The sequence below is a fragment of the Carlito syrichta genome, unplaced genomic scaffold (genome assembly GCF_000164805.1).
Source record: "Carlito syrichta isolate Samal-C Ts95f unplaced genomic scaffold, Tarsius_syrichta-2.0.1 Scaffold287762, whole genome shotgun sequence".
NCBI classification, from domain to species: domain Eukaryota; kingdom Metazoa; phylum Chordata; class Mammalia; order Primates; family Tarsiidae; genus Carlito; species Carlito syrichta.
In genome coordinates, this window is record NW_007231858.1 from 289,568 (window position 1) to 297,920 (window position 8,353).

Below are 8,353 nucleotides of genomic sequence, written 5' to 3' on the forward strand. Positions count from 1 at the left end.
GTTGGAGTCTCACTCTGTCGCCCAGACTGGAGTGCAGTGGCCGCTCCTGGCCACCACAGCCTCGACCTGCTGGGGCTCTGGCGATCCTTCCACTGCAGCCTTCCAAGTAGCCGGAGCTACAGGTGCGCGCTACCATGCCCAGCTAATTTTTTTGATTTATTGTAGAGATGAGGTCTCGCCAAGTTGCTCAGGCGGGTCTTAAACACGCGGGCTCAGGTAATTCACTCGCCTCAGCCTCCCAAAGTGCAGGATTACAGGCTGAGCCACCGAGCCTGGCTTAATATTTGGTTTTTTGGTAGGCACTAAGAATCAGATATTTAGATTGCACCGTGTAGCCTTTTAATTTTTTTCATATTTAATTTAATTTTTTTTTTTTTTTTGAAGATGTGGGGTACAATTCAGAATTAGGTATACAAGTGGTCATCGTACAGGTAAAGTTTGGACCTCCCTTTGGTCCCCACTTCGCCTGGTTTGAGATCAGGTCCCCTTATTGATGTTATGTTTTCCCAGCCCTCCACCTCCAAACCCCCACCCACACTGCTCCCCTGGCAGTGTCCCACTACTGCCAATCCCTTTCTTAAAGTATTGTGGTATATGGTCAGGCTCTGCTGATGAGTGAGACATGTGACACTCAGTTCTTTGCTGAGTATTATAGACTAAATCCATCCAAGTGGCTGCAAAGTTCTTATGTTTGTTCTTCTTTACAACTGCGTAATATTGCATCATGTATACGAACCACATTTTTTTATCCAGTTCAGTTTCGATAGGCAGCACGATTGGTTCCATGTTTCTGCTATTATGAGTAGTGCTACAATAAACATGCATGTGCAGGTATCTTTTTGGTAGAATGATTTGAGTTCCTCTGGGTATATTCCCAGAAGGGGGATTGCTGGGTCATATGAAAGGTCCATCTCTAGTTCTTTTAGAAATCACCACACTGTTTTCCATGGAGGTAGAACTAGTTTGAATTCCTACCAGCAGTGTAGAAGCATCCCCTTTTCTCTGCATCCTCACCAGCATCCGTTGTTGTTTGTTTTATGAATGATGGCCATTCTTACTGGGGTTAGGTGGTATCTCAGTATGGCTTTGATTTGCATTTCTCTATGATGAATGAGGCTGAGCACTTTTTCATGTATCTACTGTGTAGCCTTTTATACTACAGTCCTGTGGCGTCTCCATCATGATGGACCACATATATACAGCAGCAGTCCATAAGGTTATCATGGAGCTGGAAAATTCCCATCACCTGGTGATGTGGTAGCCATCATAATGTAGCACAATACACTGCTCACATATGCGTGGTGATGCTGGTGTAAACAACCTTTGATAATGATAATAACCAACTATGTTACTGGTTTATGTATTTACTGTACTTTTAATCATCATTTCAGAGTATACTTTTTTCCCTTGTACAAAACAAAGGTTAACTGTGAAGCACCCTCAGGCAGGTCCCTCAGGAAGCATTCCGGAATGTTATCATAGGAGAAAACAGCTCTATACGGGTTTTTGTCCCCCTGAAAATCCTCTAGTGGGACAAGATGTGGAGGTGGAAGACAGTAAAATTGATGATCCTGACCCTGTGTCAGCCCAGACTCATGTGTGTGTATCTTAGTTTTTAACAAAAATGTTTTAAAAGTTTTTTTAGAAAGCTTATAGAGTAAGGATATAAAGAAAGAAGACATTTTTGTATAGCTGTACCATGTGTTTGTGTTTTAAGCTACGTGTTATTATAAAACAATCAAAAGTTTTTAAAAATTGAAAAAGTTTACAAAGTAAAAAAGTTGCTGGGCGCAGTGGCTCCCATCTATAATCCAAGCACTTTAGGAGGCTGAGGCGAGAGGATTCCCTGAACCCACGGGTTTGAAATTAACCTAGGAAACATGGCGAGATCTCATTTCTACAATAAAATAAAAAAATCAGTTGGACATGGTGGTGCACACCTGTGGTTCCAGCTACTTGGAAGGCTGAGGTGGAAGGATCACCTGAGCCCAGCAGGTCGAGGCTGCAGTACCCGTGAGCGTGCCACTGCACTCCAGCCTGGGTGACAGAGTGAGACTCCAACTCAAAAAAAAAAAGTTATCATAAGCTAAGGTTAATTTATTATTGAAGAAAGAAAAATTTTAAAACATTGAATGTAACCTGGGTATACAGTGTGTATAAGTCTACAGTAGTGCACAGTGATATCCTAGGCCTTGACATTCCCTCACCACCCACTCATCCACCCACCCACCCAGAGCCACTGCCAGTCCTGCAGGCTCCATTTGTGGCAAGTGCTCGGGACAGGTGGGCTATTTTTTATCTTTTATATGGTATTTTTACTGTTCCCTTTCTACGTGTAGATATGATGAGATATGTAAATGCTTCCCATTGTTACAGTTGCCTACAGTATTCAGTATAGTAACATTGGGTACAGGTGTGCAGCCTAGAAGCAGTTGACCCCAGCAGACAGCCTAGGCATGGAGTAGGCTGCACCATCTAGGTTTGTGTCAGTACATGTTATGATGTTCGCACAAAAAATCGTCTAAGGACACATGTCTCAGAACATGGCCCAGTCGTGAAGCAACGCGTGACTGTATTATATTTGATGTTTTTCCCCACCTTATGAAGGTAGTAGTTTTTCAAAGTTATTTTAATGTACAGAAGTCTATATTTTTTAAAAGTCCATAAAGATATACATACTAAAACAGAGGTCACCAAACTGTAGCCATTCACCTGCTTTTATTAATAACGCTTTGTAGGAACAAAGCTACATTCATACACTCATGTGTGAGTGCTTTTATGCTCTGACAGAGCTGAATCATTGTAGCAGAGATCATATGGCCCACAGAGCCAAAATATTGGCTATCTGTTCTTCTACAGAAAAAGTTGCTGTCTCTTGGCCCAATACCTAGACTATTAGCAGTGGTCCTCTAGGCATTAGATATGTGAACGATTTTCTTTTTTTCTCTTGAGGTGGGGTCTTGCTCTGCCACCGAGACAGGAGTGTAGTGGCACGATTATAGCTCACTGCAGCCTCGAACACCTGGGTTCAAGCAATCCTTCCGATTGGCTGGTATTGCAGGTGTGTGCCACCACACCCAGCTAATTTTTTATTTTTCTGTAGATACAAGGTCTCACTATGTTTCTCAGGTGGGTCTCAAATTCCTGACCTCAAGTGATCCTCCCACCTATACCTCTCAAAGCACTGGGATTACAGGCATGACCCACCTTGCCCAGCCATTACTTTTTTTCTTTAGAATTATCTGTATATTATAATTTTTTGAATATAACTAATACCAGCAACGCTTTTTTTTTTTTTTTAATATTGAGGGATAAAAATGTCTACCTCATCTGGTTTAAGACAGACAGAAAAAGGAGACAGGGCTTCCTGTTCCTCCCACCCCAAACATGTCATATCACCTGGGCACCCTCTTCTTGTGTGGCTTCCTGACTCAGAGTTCTGTGCAATATGGTGGTCAGTGGGGAGTCTGAACCCAAGAAATTGAATGGAATTTAATTTAATTAATTTAAGCCCAGATTTATCATCAGCTGCCTTAAAATATCTCTGTCCCCCTGGCAGCCACACACCTGGAAATTCTTTTTTTTTTTTTGAGTCAGAGTCTCACCCTGTCACCCAGGCTGGAGGGCAATGGCATGCTCACAGCTACCCCAGTGTTGACCTGCTGGGCTCCAGTGATCCTCCTGCCTCAACCTTACAAGTTGCCAGAACTATAGGTGCGTGCAACCCTGCCCAGCTAATTTTTTGATACATTTTAGAGACGAGATCTCACAAGTTGCCCAGGCTGGTCTCAAACCCCTGGACTCAGGCAGTCTTCTTGCTTCAGCCTCCCAAAGTGCTGGGATTACTTCCAGCATGCCACCACGCCTGGCTGGAAATTCTTTTGAAGTGAGGAAGCTTTCTTCATAGGTCTGCCACCATAAACTGAGCAGGCAAAACCTCACTTACTCCCATGAGCATGTGGAACAGTCAAAAATGTTCCTTTCTACCAGGCGTGGTGGCTCATGCCTGTAATCCCAGCACTTTGGGAGGCCAAAGTGAGAGGATTACTTGAGCCCAAGAGGTTAAGACCAGCCTGGGCAACATAACGAACCTCTGTCTCCATAAAAAATTTAAAAAATTAGCTGGGTGTGGTGGCGTGTGCCTGTAGTCCAGCTATGTGGGAGGCTGAGGCGGAAGGATCACTTGAGCCTAGGAGTTCGAGGTTGTGAGTTATGAGCGTGCCACTGCACTCCAGCCTGGGCAGGCAACAGAGTGAGACCCTGCTCAAAAACAAAAAATTCCTTTCTAAGTTCTTTAGGGGCTGCTTGCTAACCTCTCATTCACTGTGAGTGAGTTTGTTTCCCCTGGTGCCTATACAATGCTTAATTCATAGTGCTTGACATTCCATATTTGTCAAGTAAGTATCTCAAGATATTTAAAGTAACTTATTTTAATTTCAAAAGTAATTTTCAGTGGTGAAAGGTTGGAAAACACATTAAAAAGGACCCAAATCTCCTCCAGTCCTGTTATCTAAGAGCAAGTCTATTAACATTTTTCTCTCCATAGAAGTGTGTATTTGTGATGGAAGTTGTAACATGTAGAACATGCCATTTTATAACTCAGTCTTTGTCATTGACCAGCTATCGCTTTAAATCAACAAATAGCTTTGTTGTCACTTCCCGTGTTCTTGCCCAAGACTATATAAAGAAAATATATCTCCGGGCACAGTAGCTCACAAGCCTGTAATCCCAGCACTTTGGGAGGTGGAAGCGAGAAGATTGCCTGAGCCCAGGGGTTTCGAGACCAGCCTGGACAACATGGTGAGACCTCATCTCTAAAATAAATTTTAAAAAATTAGCTGGGTATGGTGGCACATGCCAGTAGTTACAGCTACTTGGAAGGCTGAGGCAGACGGATCACCAGAGCCCAGCAGGTCAATGCCAGGGTAGCTATGAGCGTGCCACTGCCCTCCAACCCGGGTGACAGAATGAGACTCTGACTCAAAAAAAACCCAAAATGTAAATATATCAACTAGGTTCCTTCGGGTTACCAATTTAAGTAAACAGGCAGGTACTTCACACAGGGACTCAAACAATCCTGGGAAAAGCTGAACAACCAGGTCTGAGAAAGGGCAGGAACCAGGGAGTTTCCTAGAATTTGATGTGAGTTCTCAGCACAATTTACTTTGACACTGGCAATCTCTGTTTCTTCTTTCTTTTTGTTTTGAGTTGGAGTCTCACTCTGTCGCCCAGACTGGAGTGCAGTGGCCGTTCCTGGCCACCGCAGCCTCGCCTGCTGGGCTCTGGTGATCCTTCCGCCTCAACCTTCTGAGTGGCCGGAATTACAGGCATGCGCTACCACGCCTGGCTGATTTTTTGATTTTTATTGTAGAGATGAGGTCTTGCCTGCCCAGGCGGGTCTCGAACCTGCGGGCTCAGGCAATCCACTCACCTCAGCCTCCCAAAGGCACGGGATTACAGGCTGATCCACCGAGCCCGGCTTGTTTCTTCTTTAAAATTAAAGAAAGAGCACCCTGGTTGGCTTTTTATGGGTCAGGGATTCATCCCAGCCCAGGCAGCGAGCTGGGTCACAGAGTCCAACAGGGATGTGGCAGTTTCTCTGAGGATGGCAGCGGAAAGGACGTCTCAGAATAGAAGGTCACAGCCTCGGGACATGCCCAAAACGCAGCTGCCTTATAGAAATTGAGGACTGTTTTCAGAGGGTCTGAGGATGATCAGAATCATAGATCTACATCGAACACAAAATTTTATAAATCCCAGATCTGGAAATTTCACAGACCAGTAAAGCATTCCTAAAACAAAGTCCAGGGTTCCACCATGTAGATACCAGCTTGTTTTTTGCAGTTAAAAACTTTTTTTTTTTGAGACAGGGTCTTTTCTCTGTCGCCCAGGCTTGAACCTACTGTAGCCTTGAACCTTGGGCTCAAGTGATCCTCATGCCTCAACCTCCCAAGTAGCTGGGACTACAGGTGTGTGCCACCACGCCTGGCTAATTTTTGTGGAGGCAGGGTCTCCCTATGTTGCCCAGGTTAGTCTCAAACTCCTGGCCTCAAGCAATCCTTTCACCTTGGCCTCCCAAAGTGCTGGGATTACAGGCATGAGCCACCATGCCCGGCCTTAAAAACATTTTTAAGAATGATCAGCACACAATAGTCTAAAGGTACAAGCAACCCAAGTGTCCATTGTCAGATGAATGGATCAACACAATGTGATCTATCCATAAATTCAACCTTAAAAAGGAAGGAGGCTGAGTTCGGTGTCTCAGCCTGTAATCTCAGCACTTTGGGAGGCTGAGGTGAGTGGACTGCCTGAGCCCGCGGGTTCGAGACCAGCCTGGGCAACTTGGCGAGACCTTGTCTCTACAATAAAAATAAAAAATTAGCCAGCCACTTGGAAGACTGAGGTGGAAGAATCATCAGAGCCCAGCAGGTCAACGCTGGGGTGGCTGTGAGCGTGCCACTGCACTCCAACTCAAAAAAAAAAGGAAAGAAATTCTGACACACACTGCAAGCTGGATGAACCATGCAGACACTTTGTGAATTGAGATAAGCCAGTCACGGGAGGGCAAATAGCATATGATTCCACTTATAAGAGGTGCCTGGAGTCATCAAATTCATGGAACCAGAGAGTAGAATGGTGGTTGCCAGGGGCTGAGGAGATGGAGGAGATGAAGAATCGTTTAAAGAATGAAGAGTTTTGGTTTTGCAGGATACGAGGAGATCTGTGGTTGGATGCTAGATGACTGTGCAACAGTGTGAATGTACTTAACACTGCCAAACTGTACACATTGAAATGGTTACAGTGGTAATTTTTTTTTTCTGAGTCAGGGGTCTCACTCTGTTGCCCATGCTGTAGTGGAGTACAGTGGCGTAATCACAACTCACTGCAGCCTCGGCCTTCTGGACTCAGGCAATCCTTCTACCTCAGCCTTCTGAGTAGCTGGGACTACAGGCACGCACCACCACACCTGGCTGATTTTACTGATTTTTTTTTTTGTAGAAACGAGATCTCCCTATGTTGCCTAGGCTGTTTTCGAACTCCTGGGCTCAGGTGATCTTCCCACCTTGGCCTCCCACAGTGCTGGGATTACAGGTGTGAGCCACTGCACCCAGCGAAGATGGTACCGTTAATGTTATGTGTGTTTTACCATAATTAGGGGGAAAAAGATCATCTACCAGCATTTCATAAAAGAATGGATATTTTAACACCAAAGAATTAGGAATAAAGAACAGTCCTGTGAAGTGAAATAAATGTAGTTTTACTTTTTTGGGGGGGGGAGGGGGTGGGAGAGTGAGGAAGTAGAGATTTATTAGGAGACAGAAAAGCTCCCAGCAGCAGGAGGGGACCCAAAAGAGGGTTGCCCCAGTTTTACTTTTAAAAAAATGTTTGGAAAAGTTTGTAGAAACTATCAGAGCTGTGGGAATTGAGGGAAGATTTTTTGTTTTATGGCTGCTGGCAGGCAGGTTGGCCAGGGAAGCCCTCTGGGCAGGGTTGAAACTCAGGTTTTGCAATCATGTTCATCTATTTTGAAAATGGACTTTGAGGCATGAGCAGACTCGCTAGTGTCTGAGACCACCCCATAAAATCAATTTGGGAGTCACCTCCCAGGCACCAGCACACAGCTCATACCCTGGATTGCTTGCACAGCGTAGAATGTCAGGGTCTGGGTGGAGAGTGTGGGAGGTGGAGTTTCCCAGAATCTCGGATGGATTTCCGGCTCATGCCATTTTCTGGGCATGATCATATTCCTAGGCTCAGACCTCTGTGCCCCCATCAAGACAGACTGCGGCAAACTGGCAGTAAAGGAAGAGAGAGAGTCGCTTAAGAGAAAAGCGGCAGAGCCAAGTCCTCGCCCTCCTGAAGTCACCGGTCTAGAGTGTGTGTGTACGTGATACCAACAAACTTTACTTTGCTTCCCTGGTGATCCAGCATCGTATCATTCACCATTTCGCAGGTGGGGAAACCAAGACTTGATGTAGCCCTTCCTAGGAAGTCTTGGCCCTGGAGTGGTCCTTTACCTGTGAGCTTGACTCTTCTCGGGATCTGAATTCTGATGATCCACGTCCGAGAGCCATAATCCCACCACTTCCCAGCTTTGTGCCCTTTGGCCAGTGTAACCGCTTTGAGCCCTCCTGGCTTCCTCATTTGTGAAACCGACTTAATCCTTGCCTGATTCACCCGCACAGGCTAATGAGGAGGGCAGAGTGTCATAACACACATGAAAGTCCTGGCCAGCTACACAACACTGGACGTGTAATTATACCACAGTTGGTATGATTCTTTTATTTTTTTATTTTTTATTTTTATATTTTGAGTTGGAGTCTCACTCTGTCGCCCAGACTGGAGTGCAGTG

At 45.1% G+C, this 8,353-nt stretch overlaps 1 protein-coding gene across 1 annotated transcript in view; it reads left to right on the forward strand.

Annotated features, from left to right (window-relative positions):
* Nucleotides 1-8,353, forward strand: part of RNFT2 (ring finger protein, transmembrane 2) — a gene marked incomplete at its 5' end in the record, with an annotated part of 87,510 nt that overhangs the window by 16,749 nt on the left and 62,408 nt on the right. The window lies entirely within an intron of this gene.